Source organism: Hemitrygon akajei, chromosome 6 (assembly GCF_048418815.1).
Source record: "Hemitrygon akajei chromosome 6, sHemAka1.3, whole genome shotgun sequence".
In the NCBI taxonomy this organism is placed as follows: domain Eukaryota; kingdom Metazoa; phylum Chordata; class Chondrichthyes; order Myliobatiformes; family Dasyatidae; genus Hemitrygon; species Hemitrygon akajei.
The window spans coordinates 47,862,038-47,881,948 of record NC_133129.1 but is presented as its reverse complement, the minus strand read 5'-3'; the positions used below and the strand labels follow the sequence as shown (position 1 = coordinate 47,881,948).

At 42.6% G+C, this 19,911-nt stretch overlaps 1 long non-coding RNA gene across 4 annotated transcripts in view; it reads left to right on the top strand.

The window, feature by feature from the left end:
• The window catches only part of LOC140729054 (uncharacterized), a 140,927-nt gene that overhangs the window by 104,352 nt on the left and 16,664 nt on the right, over positions 1-19,911 (top strand). For all 4 annotated transcript variants that reach the window (XR_012099243.1, XR_012099246.1, XR_012099245.1 and 1 more), the window contains 2 exons: positions 333-447; positions 19,001-19,112. This is a non-coding gene — a long non-coding RNA (uncharacterized lncRNA). The remainder of the gene's footprint in view (positions 1-332; positions 448-19,000; positions 19,113-19,911) is intronic.

Here is a 19,911-nt window from a genome sequence, read left to right as displayed (position 1 = left end):
ATTAGTGGAAATGGCATTTATCACAAGTCCTAGACTGAGCAAGAGCGGTAACAATCAGCTGTCATATTTATGAGTAAATGTTTATATCTTCTGGCAGACGATATATACTTCTGGATTGCAGCTGAATACTAGAAAGCCAGTTGACAACTTTGACTTTCCATGGGATCAGAAACCTGAGGGCTATCGAAGTTAATGTCTGAACGGGCAGAGCACCAAACCACTGTACATATCATTTAATGATGCAACAGTGAGTTGGTGTGTATATTATGAAGCAAATAGATTGCGGCTTTTACATTGCACTCGTAATCAGTATATGTCTCATTTATTTCCAGTCCCGCTATGAGAAGAGTGACGTGTCAGACAACAGAAATTGAAGAGGCTGTAGCAAATCTCGTCTACAAATCTCAACTTTGCTCCTGTTGCTTCATGATACAGGATATGAATCTGGTAAACATGCATTTCTATTTTCCATCTTTGCCTTCACTGAGTACCTGTTTGCTATCTTCACAGGAATCAACAATTTTAGGCATTGCAATTTTGACTTTGGAAGACAAAGGAAAATACTGCAATATTGGATCAGCTTCCTTTAACTATTTTGACTGAAGTCAATCAGACAAAATTACTCACTACTGTGGAAAATCAAGGAATTTAGCTTCTGCTACAGAAATGTTAGCTCGCACAAAACTGTCTCCCATAAAACTTAGTTTGTGCCAATAGTGCATCCAACAATAGATTGAAACAGCATGTTTCGCTTTATTTGATGTATTTCTCATATTCAGTTACCATTATATGTCATTGCTGAAGAACAGGTGAAAATACTTTTCTTAGATTTGATTTTAACAGTGCAGCACACATTTTGTTAATCTTACATTAGTACTAAATGTAGATGTAAAGGGTTTAGGATCCATAGTAATTCATGCTAAATTACTCAGTAACTAAAATATTTTTATCATTGACTTGCAAATATAATAACACTTCTTTATATTTTAAACTAACTTATTTATGTTTCTACCTAACATTTCATGTGGAATGTTAGGAGGTGAAATGTTTCAAAACCCATTACGGCTGTAGAGAAGATGCAGACTTGTAGTTTCACCTCGAAACCAAACACTCACTATGCACTGGTCATATTTGAACTTACAAAACTGTCAGTGAAGAAAGACTGTGGCACATCTTTCTCATATTCTACTGCCCACAGAAATTCAACTCCACCTAATCTCTGCTTCCTAATGTCATGCAGGCTATGAGTGTAACAAACCGATCCACAAGAGATACATTCTCAGTGGGAAATGATGTCATGCAAAGGCTGTATCATTGCCCTAGAAATTCTCACAAACTCACCTCCATCAAGTTTCAGTTTCTCTGCTGAAATTGAGCTAATCTACAGGACAAATTGGTAACTGTTCAGTCAACATTGTCTTCACTCTACTACCAAGGTCACCGCAAATTTAATCAGTGAGTAGGCAGACAAGTTGTTGCACTAAAGTGTTGCATTTAACCATATAACAATCACAGCACGGAAACAGGCCATTCCGGCCCTCCTAGTCCATGCCGAACTCTTAATCTCACCTAGTCCCACCTACCCGCACTCAGCCCATAACCCTCCACTCCTTTCCTGTCCATATGCCTATCCAATTTTACCTTAAATGACACAACTGAACTGGCCACTACTACTTCTACAGGAAGCTCATTCCACACAGCTATCACTCTCTGAGTAAAGAAATACCCCCTCGTGTTTCCCTTAAACTTTTGCCCCCTGACTCTCAAATCATGTCCTCTCGTTTGAATCTCCCCTACTCTCAATGGAAACAACCTATTCACGTCAACTCTATCATTTGTTACGTACCCCGTAACTGGGTCACTTACCAGCAAAGATAGAGAGGTCCGTTGAAGTCTGATGGTACTATTTTTAACAGTATTTATTGATAAAAATAGCTCTATTGTTGTCTAGGGGATAATGTATTGTCCGATAAAAATATAAAAGTCACTCAAGTTCATTCAGGCTGCAGCTTTTGGTTGGAGAGAGAGACGGGTTTTTTTTTAGAACTTGCCCGTTTTCCTTTTTATGATGTCGATCCTTCGAAATGTCATCGGTGTCCTTTTCCTTTTAGCTAAGCCGTCTTCCGTGGTCAGTTCCACCAATTCCCAGGCAAATGGAAAAGGATGCATGTGGGCTTTCCACCGGCTTTCGCTATTATGCTGTCACGGGATCTCTAGCGTTTCTCCTGGTGCGCCTAAAGGGGTTGTTCCCCAGACCTTCTTTTATCCTTACTCACGGGGTCTCAGATGTCAATCAGGTTGGGATGATGCCCTCCCCCCAACCAGCCCACGTTGCTCATTCCTTGAGGGCGTCGATGAATAGCACAGTGCTCAATACACAATTCCGTCTCCAAGAGACAATGGCCGTTTCCCGTGGCTTTGTATCGTTGAGAGGCCAGGACATTCCAAACCCCCTGTGGATTCTGCGTCTCTCTCTCATTTCCTGGGTCTCCTGACCTGAATTAATAGCGACCTTGCGATTCTCAAAAAGGAGGGGGCTACTTTGTACCCTTCGGCCCCTCAGAGTTGGGGCACAGGCGTAACACCCCCTTTCTTCAATGCATTTTTTACCATCGGTCAAAAGTTACAGGATTTTAGAATCTAACACAATACAAAATACAATACAAAAGTTTTTTTTTCCACTATAGAGTAATACAGTTACACATTCAATTCAGCATCTAAACAGTTAACGATTACGTTGTCACTTCCTTTAATATCTTAACATCTTGTACCTTACTAGAGTCTTGTAGCATCAGACTTCAATTTAATAACCACCTATTTTTTTTTCTTTATTTTCTTTCCTTCAGCAAACAAAAACTAAAGAGTTGTGATCTTAGCTTACGGGTATACTACAAAAGTTCATGCAAAATACTAGTCTTTATGTTACTTTCAAACTTAACAGTCAAGCTTCCATGTGGGGTTGTCTTTATTATTCTCATGCTTTGTCGAAATCCCTTAAAACCGGCTTCTGCTATTTAAAAATGGAGTCCCATTAACCCTCGCCTCTTTTACCCTGGCGAAATAGGCTTTTGCCTGCTCCTTTCATAGGAGTTATTTTATCAACAAGGTGTTCCAAACTTAGACCATCTTCCGAATCTCCACACAATTCTTTAATTTTACGCAAGTTGCTAGTTTTCTCTTCAGGACCCTTCAGGCTATTAGTTTTCAGTTTAAACTCTTTGTTCAAACAGCATTTCAAATTCTGCCTTTTTACACCACACTCTGGAATAACAATAGCGTGTGGGGCCCCTTTACCTTCCAACTCAACCTGTAATTGATTCACAGGCTTTGTGGTACCAAGCCATTGTCTCTGTAGCCTGGTTGCTGCTTCTGATATCAGTCCAGCCTTTAAATTTTCTTCATTCAATTTGGGAACTACACAGTTCCCTTTTCCTTCAATAATAATATTCACCCCACCACCTTTGATCTCCTCACTAACTTTTAACACACCTTTGAGCACAAACACCTGGGAACTCTCACTTCCCACTATTACCAAGGTTAACCCTTTCTTCACTGAACCAAGTCCATCTGACCCACAAGGACTGCATTCCTTTTCAACTGAATCAAATACCTCAGACTTTTTCTGAGCTCCATTACTAGGTTCAGTACCACGTGCATCCACATCTTGGACACACTCAAACAGGACATTTGCCTCTTCCAGGCTTTCAATACCCATACCCGGTTCAAATTCTAAATTCCCCTGATCCTCCCAGCTACTCTCTGGGCAACTCCCTCCCGGAGTAAACTCAACCCCGCGGGCTGAAACAACCTCATCTGCCAACCCAGCAGACTTCTTCAAGGTAAGGGCACCCTTTTCATCTAGGACTGCCCTCATTTCATTATTGGGAACACCTTTAGAATTTTCCACTTCTTCAAACAGTTCTGCCAAACCAGACAGATCATCCATGTCCAACCCTGGACCTTTTAACAGCTTTATCTGTTCCTCATCTTTATTTTGTGCCTCTAGAATTTTTCTCCTCGCTAAGGGAAGGTCTACCTCCTCTCCCTTACTCTCTTTCACTTTACTACTCTTAGTTTTACCACCCTCTAAACCCTCGTGGTACAGGGTTGGTAAAAACGTCTTGGCCAAATCGATACTGGCCGGATTTAAACTGCTCTCATTCTCAGCTGCCTTTCTCGACATGCTGCGAGTGATCGCGCATGCGGGATAGATCTTGGAATCTAGGGGCGGGACCTCCACCGGCTGTCTCGTCAGCTTCATTGCTGACCAAACCTTACCACCGGCTAAATCATTACCCAGAAGGACGTCCGCGTCAGTTCTCGGGAATTCTGATCGCACCCCCATTTCAACTGGTCCAGAGACTAGCTCACAATTCATAATGATCCTATGCAAGGGCACCGTTTCCGTCTCTTTTCCTATTCCTTTCACAGCTACCATTCACGTCTTGCGACCAAAATCCAGTATCTCACTGCTAATCAATGACAGTTCAGCTCCCGTGTCTCTCCAGATCCGTACTGGAACTGGTGTATCTCCCTCTCTCACAGACACGGTTCCGTTTGACATACAAGTCTCAGACCCTTCTTGTACCCTGTCTACCCGGGGCTCTCTTGTCGATTTACTGATTACCACGGCACATCCTATAGGGACTGCTGCTTTCCCTTTTCCTGTCTCCTTCCTTGGAACAAAGAACCTAGATGCAATATGTCCCCCCTTTCCACAATTAAAACAGGTCAAGCCCGGAAATCTCTGGCCATCTTGCCTCTCCTCCCCAATCTTACCACTAGCTCCTGGCGGGACCTCTGCCTCAGCCGGCGGGCTTTCTCTATTGTTCCCACGGTCTCTCTGGTAACTTTTACTCGAGGAAAACTTTGTTTTGTGGGTTAGGGCATATTCATCTGCAAACCTAGCAAATTCGGAGATGGACTTATTCGGCTTCTCATTCAAATACATCCGGATATCCTCCGAAACACCATTTTTAAATTCCTCAATCAGAATTAACTCCCTGAGACGCCCAAAATCCTCTTCCACTATTTCTGCTGTACACCAGCGATCCAAGAGCACACCCTTCTCATAGGCAAACTCGGTATACGTCTGATTCCACCCTTTCTTTCAATTTCTGAACTTTTGTCTATATGCTTCAGGTACCAATTCGTAGGTCCGGAGAATGGCCTCCTTTACTTTGGCATAATTCTCCGCCTCTCCCTCCTCCATGGACAATGCCGCATATGCCCGTTGTGCCTTCCCTTTTAACACACTTTGTAACAACGCCACCCACTGCTCTTTGGGCCACTTCTGATTCACTGCCACCTTTCCAAAAAGCAAGAAATAACTATCAACATCTGTCTCCTCGAACGGAGGTACTGCCCTCAACTCCCGACTAACATTAAACTGCTCCTCTCAGTCTGACCCTTGATCTCATCGCTCTTGCCTTAACTTCTCCATCTCCAAGTCATGTTGCCTCTGTTTCTCTGCCTCCTCATACTCTCTCTCCTTCTCGGCTCTTTCCTTCTCATTTTCAGCTGCCTCCAGCTGTTTTAACTGAAGTTCATGCTCTCTTTGCTTCTCAGCTCGGTCCTGCTCCTTTTTCACCTCTAACCCCTTTAGCTGGAGCTCATGCTCCCGTTTCACCTCTAACTCCTTTAGCTGGAGCGCATGCTCCCTTTGTTTGTCGGCCCTTTCTTTCTCCTTCTCAGCTGCTTCCAGCTGCTTTAATTTAATTTCATGTTCCAACCTTAATTTCTCCAACTCTAACTGAGCCGTCCCACTAGCTGGTACCTTTTCAGGGATATTTTCCAATACCTCAGCTGCAAACACATTCTTCCCAATATAATACTGAGTTATGGCCCTTCGCACCTCCCGCTTTTTCATTGACAACCTCACCTCTGTGAGGTTTAGTCCCTTTGCCATATTTATCAAGTCCGATTTGGTGGCCGCCTCTAGCGCCTCCAGAGATGGGTTTTCTATAAATTCATCCACGTCCATCTTTGCTGGTTTCCCGTCTGGCTACCTGCGTACCAGATCCAAGTTTGGACTTACAATCCCGATTCACTGGCCTCCCAATTTGGTGTCAAATCCCGAGACGAGAACCCCAATTGTTACGTACCCCGTAACTGGGTCACTTACCAGCAAAGGTAGAGAGGTCTGTTGAAGTCTGATGGTACTATTTTTAACAGTATTTATTGATAAAAATACACAAAAATAATATCAATGCAAACATACAGATAATATACGTCATCAATACTAAATCTAAAAGCGCGGGTATAATAATAATCAATAAGAAATAGCTCTATCGTTGTCTAGGGGATAATGTATTGTCCGATGGAAATATAAAAGTCACTCAAGTTCATTCAGGCTGCAGCTTTTGGTTGGAGAGAGAGACGGAGTTTAGAACTTGCCCGTTTTCCTTTCTATGATGTCGATCCTTCGAAATGTCGTCGGTGTCCTTTTCCTTTTAGCTAAGCCGTCTTCCGTGGTCAGCCCCACCAATTCCGAGGCAAATGGAAAAGGACGCACGTGGGCTTTCCACCGGCTGTCGCTTTTACGCTGTCACTGGATTTCTAGCATTTCTCCTGGTGCGTCTAAAGGGGTTGTTCCCCAGACCTTCTTTTATCCTTACTCACGGGGTCTCAGATGTCAATCAGGTTGGGATGATCCCTCCAACCAGCCCACGTTGCTCATTCCTTGAGGGCGTCGATGAATAGCACAGTGCTCAATACACAATTCCGTCTCCAAGAGACAATGGCCGGTTCCCGTGGCTTTGTATCGTTGAGGGGCCAGGACATTCCAAACCCCCTGTGGATTCTACGTCTCTCTCTCTCATTTCCTGGGTCTCCTGACCTGAATTAATAGCGATCTTGCGATTCTCAAAAAGGAGGGGGCTACTTTGTACCCTTCGGCCCCTCAGATTTGGGGCACAGGTGTAACACACTTCAGTAGGATCAACCAGGGTGGGTCTTACACAGCAAATGAGCAGTGCAATAGAACAAAGGGATCGGGGAATACGGGTCCATAATTCATTGAAAGTGGTGTAACAGGTTGATAGGGTCACAAAGAAAGCTTTTGGCACATTGACCTTCATAAATGAAAGTACTGAGTACAGGAGTTGAGATGTTATGTTGAAGTTGTTTCAGACATTGGTGAGAACTAATTTGGAATATCATGTACAGTTTTGGTCACCTATCTACTGGAAAAATGTAAATAACATTGAAAGAGTACAGAGGAAATTTACAAAGATGTTGCTAGGTCTGGAGGACCTGAGTTTTATGGAAAGATTGAACAGATTAGGACTTTATTCCTTGTAACATAGAAGATTGAGAGGAGAGGAGATTTGATATAGGTGTACAAAATGATGAGGGGCAGAGGGTAAATGCAAGCAGGCTTTTTGCACTGAGGTTGTGTGGGACTACAACTGGAGGTCATGGGTTAAGGGTGAAAGGTGAGAAGTTTGAGGGGAACATGAGGGGAAACTTCTTCACTCAGAGGGTCGTGAGAGTGTGTGGAACAAGCTGCAAATGCAAGCGGTACATATGAGCTCGATTTCAATGTTTAAATTAAGTTTGGATAGTTACATGGATGGTAGGATAATGGAGGGCTGTGGGCTGGTGCAGGTCAATAAGAGTAGGCAGTCAAAATGGCTCAACATCGATTGGATGGGCAGAATGGCCTGTTTCTGTTCAATACTTTTCTATGACAGTGTTCACATACATGCATGTTTGGAGAACTAGCTCAGAACCACCACTGACCTGTTTGTTGAGGAACATGAGAAAGTGGTTTTTAAATTTAACATCTTTGAAGCAAAGCTCACCCTCTACACACAGCTCTGCCCTGCGGCAGTAAGAGTAACTGCAAGACCCTAGTAAATAATGCCCATTTCACTATGACTGTTAGCCCAGCACATGGCCTTTAGGTGACTGAGGGTGAGAGTCTTTGGACATTAAGACTTCTGAGCTGGGATAAAATTCTTGTTCTATTAGCTAGCAATGATCCCTACACTTCTGAGAGAAGAGCTACCACAACAGGCAATTTAAAACACTGGAGAGATATCACTAATGCTGTCTTTGTAAAATCCTCCAAATCCATTAGCAGGATAAGCCAAGGCCCTGTTCCAAGTAAACATCCCCAGCACAGAGGCCTAAGTTATACTCATTTGGCTCTGAGCTGCAGGTCACATTATTGACACAAGAGACTGCAGATGCTGGGAACTGTAGCAAAAAAAACAAGATGTTGGAGAAACTGATCTCCTCCACCATCTTATTTCTGCTCCAGGTCACATTTTCACAAGCCCAAAATTAGACTGCTAAACACACAGTCTATTCTGAGTTCTGTCAAAAAATATTACTGGAGGGAAAGATTTAAAGATATTCTTAAAACCTCCTTTAAAAAGTGGATTCACTAGGCCATGACTGCTCAAAATGAAAGAACAGCAAATGGTACAGCACCAAGAAACACCGATCCATTTAGGAATTGAATGATCTACTCCTGTTCCCCTTTTCTCTGCTTTCATTCTGTTATTATATCCTGGAGGTGGGGGTGGTAATGGGGAGAAGCTCCCACTAGCTATTAGATGCTCCCAATGGTGTGCACCTCAAATAGGCTCTGACAACCAAGTTCAGCTCCCAGCCTTTGCGTGTGGCTTAGCTACTAAGCCCGATGAAACTGTTTCTACTGACAGGAGAAGGGACAAAGGCAGGTTACTGATGCCTTCAAACCAGTTGGGCAGATGGGGTTTGTTAACCGTGATTGGCAGCTCATCTAGGAGAAGGAAAACTCTGATCTCAAACTTTCGCTGTCTTGTGGCTATACCCACTCATGAGGAAGGCTTTGGGAGTAAACCCCAAGAAGATAATCTGGATTTAGAGTCCCTAAGGCAGTCCTACATTAAGTTCAATGCTGTCTGGCAACTCCTGCGATACTGCTAGTGTCAAACTGTATCGGTCTCTGCCATTCCTTTGGGTTCATCGGATACGTGGAGAGGGGTAGCTTGCTAACCAGGCAATAGCTTGCTCTGTATATCCTACTGCTCAGGCTTGCATCAGCTAGGACGCAATAACCATGGTCAATTCTGACTGCCCGAGGCCCTCACCTCACACCAGGAAAGTCCACTTTCAATTCTATGGCACTAAACAAGAACAACAATGAGCAAATTTTCAGTACGCTGTGGTTCTGGACAAAGAGGGTTTACATTTGGAATTCTACTCTCATTTGATATCAAACCTGTATGTAAGATTTACTTCTGGACACCAGTGAGGGAAGCTGGCATACATTTTTCAACAACTGAGATTCCTGTGGTTCAGTATTGACCCCGACACAGAAGAAGCAGCTGGAGGCAGCCTCCTTGTTGGATGGTAATAAGTGAAACATGGAAAATACTTTGACAAGGCCACCATATACTCTGCAGATTCATCAAACTCCCTCTCTTGGGGTAGTTTTCCATCAGTACTCCAGAAAGGGATCCTGAGGAATGAAGTTGTGCCTTGAAACCTCGCAGTGAGCTCTTACTTCCAGCGGTTTTAAGGTGAAACAAAGATGGCAAGGCAGCAATAACTTCCTTTGTGAGTGCTCTGGAATGGAATATTCCAGAGTACATTGTATCATTGACAAACCCTGCAGAAGGGAATTACAGTGGCTGATGTGCTGAAAGGCACTGAGGGTGAACTTTGTCTATGGAGCCTGTTGTAACTTGAACGTGCTTACCTTTCTCCAGGACTCCATCCACCTCACCACCTCAAGTGATGGAATTGCTTGTTTTTGAACATAGAATACTACAGCATAGTACAGGCCCTTCAGCCCGCTATGTTGTGCTGACCTTTTATCCTACTCTAAGATCAATCTTACCTTTCCCTCCTACAATTTTCTATCATCTATGTGCCTAACTTAGAATTTCTTAAATGCCCCTAATATAACTGCATCGACAACTGATCCTGGCAGGCCATTCCTTGTACCCACCACATGCTGTTCTAAGAACTTATCTACATACTTTTCTCCAATTATCTTAAAATTATGCCCCCTAGTATTAGCCATTTCTGCCCTGGGAAAAAATCTCTGGCTGTCCACTTGATCCCTGTACCATCTTCTACACCTCTATCAAGTCACCTCACATCCTCCTTCGCTCCAAACAAAAAACCTAATTTTCAGTGCTTTAATGTCAGTGTCTCTTGCACTATCACTTGTCGTCTTCTAGTGCTCTTGGCCCTGCATTCACAAGGACAGTCCTGAGTGGAAAGTGCCCTGGGATAAAGAGCATAAAATGAGAATGAAAGTCGGCTGGATGCCAGGCGTTTGTGAGGGCTGGCTGAGGGGTGAATTGAACAGTTTTACAAGGGAAGCTGCAGCTCAATAGTAAGATGAGAATGGGTATGATGGCACTATGGTATTGTTCAAATAGTGATCTGACAGAAATAAGATCAGAACATCCTGCAAAACCTCAGCAGCTCAGGTAGCATCAATTGAGAGAGAAACAGAGTTATTATCTCGTCAATTACATTTTCTGTTATAAATTCAGTTTTTGTGCTTTTTGTAATCCCACAACTGGGATTAACAATTTCCGGATACAAGGTCAAGTTCCACAATGCTATTGGGGAAATTCTAAGCTGTTTAACAGTTACATCTGGCTGTCTCTTAGGAACGAAAATGACTTCCCTCCACCTCATTTCTGAGTGGGAGATCTTTGTGTGGGAATTCTTTTAATGTGGGGCCTAAATGTGCTTAGAGCGTCAATGTGTGTGGTTAGAGTGAGTTTGTGTCCTTAGAGAGAGAGAGAGAGAGTGTGTGTGTGTGTGTGTGTGTGTGTGTGTGTGTGTGTGTGTGTGTGTGTGTGTCTCCATAGATTTATGTGTGCTGGGTCAGTGCAGAAGATCCTCTACTCTGCTGTGCGGTCACTGCTGTACATCAGCCAACTATGGTGGCGATGAAACTCCATGTAGTTCATTCTGGAAAGGAAATCTGCTACCCTAGCAAGTGATTTATTGATTTGGAAATGGTTACATCCAAAATCTGCAACAAAAACTTTGCTTGGTCCATACTAGCCAGCTTGCATTTTTTTTTGCAAGACTTAAATCCGTATTAGTAGCCAAACATTAACCCTCAGGTTAAAACTCCCTCCCAATTATTCATTGGCAATTAAAAAAATAGAAAGAGGGATAATAGTTGAAGATGCAGTTTAGATCTTTTCCAGACCTCTGAAATTAACTTTTGACTCCTTTAAAATGTATGATTGTCCAGTACCTCTATAATTGTACTGAATGGCTCGTAAATTCAACTTTGGTTTTCAGGCATTAAATGAACAACACTGCAGGCTTAAATCACAAGTCCTGAGGTCCATATATAAATACTGAGGAAATTCAAACATTCTTGATGTGTGCGGACATGTTGGCCTGATCGTCTTGTACCTGTGCTATATTACTCTATGGCATTGCTAGCCGGTGTCCGAAACTGGCATTTGTCCCTTTGCACTTTCCTATTGAGGGTCTAATGCCTGTTTTGGGGCAAGCTCCCCTGAGATGGTCATCCTGGCCAGAGCCACTTATGTGCAAGGCCAACATCTGAAGAAAATAAATATCATCATTTATGGTTAATAGTCAATAGTTTTAATATTGATTTCGGAGCAGGATGAGGCAGACAGGAGAGATCACAGAAAAATATATGGCTCCTCATTTGCAGGAACAATGTAACCTCCTGGGAATACTGGAAACTCTGTTGATTTCTATAATTACAATATGATAATTAATTAGACTTTAGATAGAGTTAAAAGCAGAAAAAATGCTCTTCCTACAGTAACCCTTACCCTTAAGATGGAAAAGAGAAATCACCAAATGTGATAATATTAAATGAGCCAATTCACTTTATGAATGTTGTTATGTTAGAAACACAGAAGATGACTTCTGGTGAAGTAAATCAACAAGGCAAGAGATGCTGGGAGAAATTTTCTGGCCATTCCAGCTCTCTTTCCTGGGAACTCTACAGAATTCGCCCCTCGTCCCCAGTATCTTTGGGAAATTATCAGGCTCTGGAGGACATTGGGTCACTGTATGGAGTACAATGCTCACAACACCTGTCCAGACCCACAAGTGTGCTGTGTGTGAGCCCCATTGCTGGCACTGTGCAAGCATCTGGTTACAAGTCTGGGACCATGGAGCTCACATCAATTCTGGGTATGATGGCTTTCTGGTCAAGTTTCCAATAATAATAATATAAAGGTAGGTGGAGGGACAGGTAGCATTGAGGAACCTGCTGAAAGGCTTGGACAAATTGGAATATGCAGATGGAATACAGTGTTGGGAAGTATATGGTCATGCATTTTAATAGAAGGAATAAAGGCACAGACTATTTTCTAAACAGGGAGAAAATTCAGAAATCGGAGCTGCAAAGGGACTCTGGAGTCCTAGTCTACTAAAACTCTCAAAAGGAAAACGAAGCCTACACTGCGGCTGAAAAGAATATCTAAACATTAAATGAATACCACTAGTCTTCAGAGTCAGTTGACTTGGAAGTCCAATACCTCAGGGAAGCCCAAATGCAAAACAGCAGCGAAGTGTTGCTATGCTCTGTCCAAGTCTCAACAAGCACTATGACAATAAGTATGGAGTTAAATACTATCACAAATAACTAATAATTTGCTGACTTGTGCAAGCTCACAAGCGCAATTGCCATATCTACTGTGCTGCCGAATTTGTGGTTGTGACATTGATCTGGAGTATTGTGAATAATTTTGGGCCCCATATCTAAGAAAGGATGTGCTGGCATTGGAAAGGGTCCAGAGGAGTTTTCACAAGATCACAAGACAAAGGAGCAGAAGTAGGCCATTCGGCCCATCGAGTCTGCTCCACCACTCCACCATGAGCTGAACTATTCTCCCGTCTAGTTCCAATTTCTGGCTTTTTTCCCCATATCCCTTGAATCCCTGACTAATTAGATACCTGTCAATCTCCTCCTTAAAAACCCTCAATGATTGGGCCTCCACAGCTGTATGTGGCAATGAATTCCATAAATCCACAACCCTCTGGCTAAAAAAATTTCTCCTCATCTCTGTTTTAAATGGGTACCCTCTAATTCTAAGACTGTGACCTCTTGTCCTGGACTCACCCACCAAGGGAAACAGACCCTCCACATCTACTCTGTCCAACCCTTTCAACATTCGAAATGTTTCTATGAGATCCCCTCTCATTCTTCTATACTGTAATGAATACAATCCTAGAGCCGACAAACGCTTTATGAGTGTTATGAGAATGATCCCAGGAATGTAATGGTTAATGCATGAGGGGCATTTGATGGCTCTGGGCCTGTACTCCAAGGGGATATCTCTTTGAAACTTCTTGAATATTGAAAGGTGCAAATAGAGTGGATGTGTGGATATGGATGGGATGTTTCCAATAGTGGAAGAGTCTAGGACCAGAGGACATAGTCTTAGAATACAAGGACGTCTCTACAGAAGAGAGATGAGGAGGGCATGAATTGCCCACACTCAGTAATAATTCCATCTGTGTGGTTTATGGTAAATGTGAACAATGTTGTCCCTAAAATTGACTCCTGGAATTCCACGTTTGAGTTTTCCAATTAATCAGATGTTCTTTCTCTCTTTTCTGTTGCAATTTTCAACAAATTGGACATTTTGTTCAAATAGTATATTGAAAAGATGCAATCCACAGATCTGTATGTTTGGAAACCATTTCATATAACAAATTGAATTGAAACTAATGAAATATTTCATGAGCTGCAAAGCTAAATTACCCCTTTACACTGTTTATACTTACCTGCCTAAGTGAATTCAGAAAAGATCGCCAATAAACCTTTTTTTTAATCCAACTTCGATCGCAACATTTATTTGCAAATAAGTTAATGAGACACAAGTAGAAACTTAGCATTGAAATGGATTACCTACCAATTAATTGTTCCAAACAATAAAAATAATGCTGACTAATTCTTGAACTGAGATTCTGCCTAAATATAATGTGACAGAGACTCCGCACAGCCCACAGGAGTTCCCAGAGACAGTCACAGCAGACAACTGAAGCTCTCGGAAATCTATTCAGATGCGTGTGCTGAATTTTAGAGCCTCATTTTGTGCTTACTCGAAGGTGAGCCCCATGATGAAAATACAATGCACTCAGCATATGCAATCTGCTTCATGACAAGAATATCAGGTCAGGTGACATAATGGTGTGCATTTCTCATTCGGTAAAAAAGAATTCCCTCCCCCCTCCCCTCTTTTGTTATTCTCCACTCTGGCCTCTTAATCTCTTCTTACCTGCCTATCACCTCCCCCTGCGTCCCCTCCTCCTTCCCTTTCTCCAATGGTCCACTCTCCTCTCCTATCAGCGTTTTTCCTCTCCAGCCCTTTGTCTTTCCTTCCCATATGGCTTCACCTATTTCCTTCCACCTATCCTCCACCTCCTCTCTTCACCTTTTTATTCTAGCATCTTTCCCCCTTCCTTTCCAGTCCTGATGAAGGGCCTTGGCCCGAAACGTCAACTGTTTATTCACGTCTATACATGTTGCCTGACCTGTTGAGTTCCTCTAACATTTTGTGTGTGTTATGTAGGGTGGCAAGTAAGGTCTGACTGGGATATTCTAATGATGCTAACTGAGTGAAATGCCAAATTTCATGATTTTTTAAAGGAGTTCCATAAAAGCTCCAGGTTTGTCCTGTTGTTTTTCTGTGTGTATTTAACTATAAATAGGTATTTTTTTTAGTAATCATTGGTGATTTAATATTTCTTTTGCTCTTTAATATATCTTTTACACTAAGGAAATTCTTTCACTGTGGGGCCTGTATGAGGCTTATCAACCTTGTATTTCAAAAGCAACATTAACATCCCAAAAAACATCTTTCCACACATTAAGGGGCAATAATAACAACTGCTTTAATCAATGCCCTTAACAAATTCCCTGCTCTACCATGGCTTCTGATTACCCTGCTAATTTTAAACCTCAGGTTCTGTTGACTACATTATTCAGGGTGAACTTTCATAGCTGCTGCAACTTTAGCAAATGAGCTGTGAAGTATCTGAAAACTAGGATAATAGAATTGTGCAATTATTCTGGGTGACCACAGTCTTCTGTAGATCAGTGGGTCAAATTCCTTTCCCTAACCATGGTAATCCATTTCACTGTTGGTGGATCCAGCAAAGACTTCTTGCCTAATCCCACATCTCCTTCCTGTGTTGAACACTGTCATTTATCACCAATCATAATACACTTCCACTGGTTTCTTGTCCCAGCCTTATCATCCACATTGAACCACAATACTCAAAATCTTTTGTCTGCTTGGTACTCTGGTTCCATGCTTTGCATCTGTCTGTTCTTTTTTCTTAAACAGCGCTGTCCCAATTTTAGTATCATCTGCAAACTTGACCACTTCTTGTCTGGCCCCACTCACGGTAAGTTTCACAGATAAAGGTCCCAGCAATGAGTGTTGCAGGATCCCGCTGGTCGCCCACCTTTATGAAAACACTGTTTATAAGCTTACTCTCTAGTTCCCCTCACGTGCCACCTTTCTGGTCTACTCCCATAGTTTTCACTCCATCCTTTTCTTGTGACTATGTGAACCAAACAAGCTCTAATCAACGTTTTTCACTTTATTCAAACATAAAAGGTGACAGGAATTTTCTCTTTGGGAAAAGCTGAACGTCATTATTCAGAATCCAAAGAATGATAAATGAGATGTTGTCCTCATTAACTTTTGAGCTAGGTGCTGGGGTGTGGAGAGATATGCCAAGGGATGCCATCTCTGACACCATAGCTATAGAGTAATTGAATTATGCAGCATAGAAACAGGTCTATTGGCCCAATTCATCAATGCTGACCAAGGAGTGTATCTACACCAATTCTATTTGCTTGTGTTTGACTCATCTCTCTCTAAGCCATTCCTATTTATGTAGCCATCCAAATGCCTTTTAAATGCTGTAGTTGCACAGGCCTCTACCACTCACTTTGTCAGCTTGCTTCACCCCCCCTCCCCCCGTGTGAAAAACCTGCTCCCCAGGCCCTCTGCAAATATTTCCCTTCTCATCTTAAACCTATCCCCTCCAGTTTTAGATTCCCCTACCCTCCTAATTCAGCTTCTTTTCCTCCAGAGAAAGTAGACTCAGCCCCTCCAATTCCGGCAACATCCTTGTGAATCTTCTCTGTGCCCTCTCAAGCTGATCATATCCGTAGGTAATTGGACATCATTCTGCACTGAGGTCCTGACGTCTCAGCCAGTAAGCTTAATGGAGCCCAGTGCCTACTGGCAATCTCCAGGCCCTAGAGCCTAGGGGAAGTATCTGGGAGGTTCAGCAATAAAAACAACAAGATGGAATAAAAGGGAAGATGTATGACTGCAGGGAAAAAAGGCACCCTTTACTAAGGTAGAGGGGAAGAGTTTCTCTGGCCATCCATTGTGATATGGGACTATAGGAAATCTTGTATGTTCCAATGGACTTCCATTCTGGTAATTGCTCAGGCGGATCCCAACCATAGAAACACTACAATGTATTAATGGCCCAGTTTCCAGGCATCACCAAAATTAAATTCTTTATCGACACACACAAAATGCCGATCAGTCAGCATCAATGCAAATGAATAAACTAAAGGGCATCGACCTGAAACTTCGACTGCTTATTCATTTCCATAGATGCTGCCTGACCTAGAAACATAGAAAACCTACAGCAAATACAGGCCCTTCGGCCCACAATGCTTTGCCAAACATGTACTAACTTTGGAAATGACCTAGGGTTACACATAGCCCTCTATTTTTCTAATCTCCATGTACCTATCCAGGAGTCTCTTAAAAGACCCCATAGTATCTACCTCCACCACCGTCGCTGACAGCCCATTCCACACATTCACCACTCTCTGAGTAAAAAAACCTACCCTACATCTCCTCTGTACCCACTTCCAAGCACCTTCAAACTGTGCCTCCTTGCTTTCTCAATAAGCCTACCATGGGGTACCTTATCAAACGCCTTGCTGAAATCCATACACACTACATCCACTGCTCTACCTTCATCAATGTGTTTAGTCACTCCCTCAAAAACTCAATCAGGCTCATAAGGTACGACCTGCCTTTGGCAAAGCCATACTGACTATTCCAAATCATATTATGCCTCTCCAAATGTTCATAAATCCTGTGTCTCAGGATCTTCTCCATCAACTTACCAACCACTGAAGCAAGACTCACTGGTCTATAATTTCCTGGGCTATCTCTACTCCCTTTCTTGAATAAAGCAATAACATCTGCAACCCTCCAATCCTCTGGAACTTCTCCCGTCCCCATTGATGATGCAAAGATCATTACTAGAGACTCAGCAATCTCCTCCCTCGCCTCCCACAGTAGCCTGGGGTACATCTCATCTGGTCCCGGTGACTTATCCAACTTGATGCTTTCCAAAAGTGCCAGCACATCCTCTTTCTCAATGTCTATATGCTGAAGCTTTTCAATCTGCTGTAAGTCATCCTTACAATCGCCAAGATCCTTTCCCCAGGTTACTTCAGCATTTTGTATGTATAATTCTGGATTTCCAGCATCTGCAGAATCTCTTGTGTTATATTCTTCATATTGCCCAAAGTAGTCAAAGGATCAGGTATATAATCCTCTGTGAGATGGCTGTAGAGAGAACAGGAATTCTCTGTCCAACCACGGCTAATAAATTCCCTGTGAAATAACAGCTGAATCTAAGCACAAAGAAACACTGGCCTTTAGCAGGAATAGTAGGTTCTGCATCATTTGGGATTCCAAGGCAGAGGCAATTGTATGAGGAACAAGTTTTTCACACAGAGGGTGATGGGAGTGTGAAGCAAGCTGACAAAGTGAGTGGTAGAGGCACGTGCAATTACAACATTTAAAAGACATTTCACAATTGAGGAATTCGGAAGGCCACAGGTCAGCAGCGTGGTGGTCACTCTTCATGGAGTTCAATTCTGATGGGAGGATGTTTATGAAATCTAACATTCATTTGATTATTGGACTGTAGGTTATTTTGCTCTCCTTCAGTTTTCTGTGTTTTCTTTCTTGTTGGCAACTGGTGAGCTGGAGTTTTTGTGAGAGGGAGAATTTGGGGATTTGGGGTTTGATTGTTGTTCTTTTTCTGTGTGGGCGATCTGTTAGTTCTTGTGCATGAGAGAGGGGTTTGAGGGTTGATGCTATTGTCCCTGTTCTTTTCTACGAGGAAGTGGGTTAGGGGTTTGATGTTATTGTCACTTTCTGTTGCAAGGGAGGGGGTTGGGGGTTTGCTGTTACTGTCGTTGTTTTCTGTGAGGGCGACTTGTTAGTTTTAGTGGGGCGGGGTTTGGGGTTTGAGAGTTTTGTTTCGTTTTCCTTTTCATGTAGGGAGGGGTTAATGTTTTTTCTTTCAACTAACTCCGTGTTTTTTTCCGTGTATTTCATGGCTATCTGGAGAAGAGTAATATCAGAGTTGTATTGTACATGCATACTTTGACAATAAAATTAACCTTTGTATCACTGGTATCAATAGGGATGCAGAGGGTCCAAAATAATAATGTCCAACTCATTTTCTGACCAAAATACCAGATAGTAAATGAACAGAATGTGCAAAGGGTGATGTAGAGGAGGATGAAAGAGAGAAAGATTACCTTTATTTGTCACGTACATTGAAACACAGTGAAATGCGTCATTGCGTTAAATCAAATCAACATTGATTGTGCTGGCGCTGTAGAAGCCCAGCATTAACTGCTGGGCTACAGTCCTGCCTGTTAGGAGAGTGAGGAAATAGATGAAGCACAATTACAGGCAGGGAGGTTGATGCAGCAGAAACACATTAATAACCGCTCCCAGTAATTCATTCAGTACTCGAAGTAATGTATCCCAGTGTTCAAGAAACAGCAGAGTACTCTTCCATCAGCTGAATTTTAACTGTCACATTACAAACCATATAACTAATTATCTCCTTTACAAGAGCCATTCTCAGCAAAACTACCTGCACAAAGGTACAAGATACTTCTCATTTATCTATCATATTTGCTTAAGTAGGAATGGATCTTGTCAGGCCCGGCTCTGCTTTGCAGGATGCAGCCTGCAGGTCTTCACTGTGAGATGGTTGAAGGGCATGACATCAGCTGCCGTGCCTGACATCACATTCAAATATCCAGCGGCTATTTCTGCATCACGAGACAAAAGGTAAGCATTAACTTCTTTTTTCTTTCCACGAATGCTGCCTAATCAACCTATTTTCAGGACTTCTGTTTTCATTTTAGAAATTCATTATTTAAGAAACCCTTAGATAGGCACACGGATGATAGAAAAATAGGGGGGCCATGTACGAGGGAATGGTTAGATTAAGAACATAAGATAGAGGAGCAGAATTAGGCCATTTGGCCCATCGAGTCTGCTTTGCCATTTCATCATGGCTGATCCATTTCTCTCTCAGCACCAATCTCTTGCCTTCTCCATGTAACCCTTCATGCCTTGACTGATCAGGAGTCTATCAAACCTCTGCCTTAAAAATACCTGATGATTTGGCCTTCACAGCTGCCTGTGGCAACAAATTCCAAAGATTCACCACTCTCTGGCTAAAGAAATTCCTCTCAATTCCAAAAGGTCGTCCCTCTATTCTGAGGCTGCATCCTCTGGGCTTACTCACCCACCATAGGAAGCATCCTCTCCACATCCACTCTACTGAGGCCTTTCAACATTCAATAGGTCCAAATTCATTCTTCTGAACTCCAGTGAGTATAGGCCCAGAGCCATCAAAAGCTCCTCGTATGACAAGCCTTTCAATTCCGGAATCATTTTCATGAACCTCTCTCGATCCTTCTCCAATGGCAGCACATCCTTCCTCAGATAAGAGGCCCAAAACTGCTCACAATATTACATCCCTGCTTTTAAATTTGGTTCCTTGTGAAATGGATGCTAACATTGCATTTGCTTTCCTAGCCACCGATGCAATGTGCAAATTAACCTTTAGATAAACCTGCAC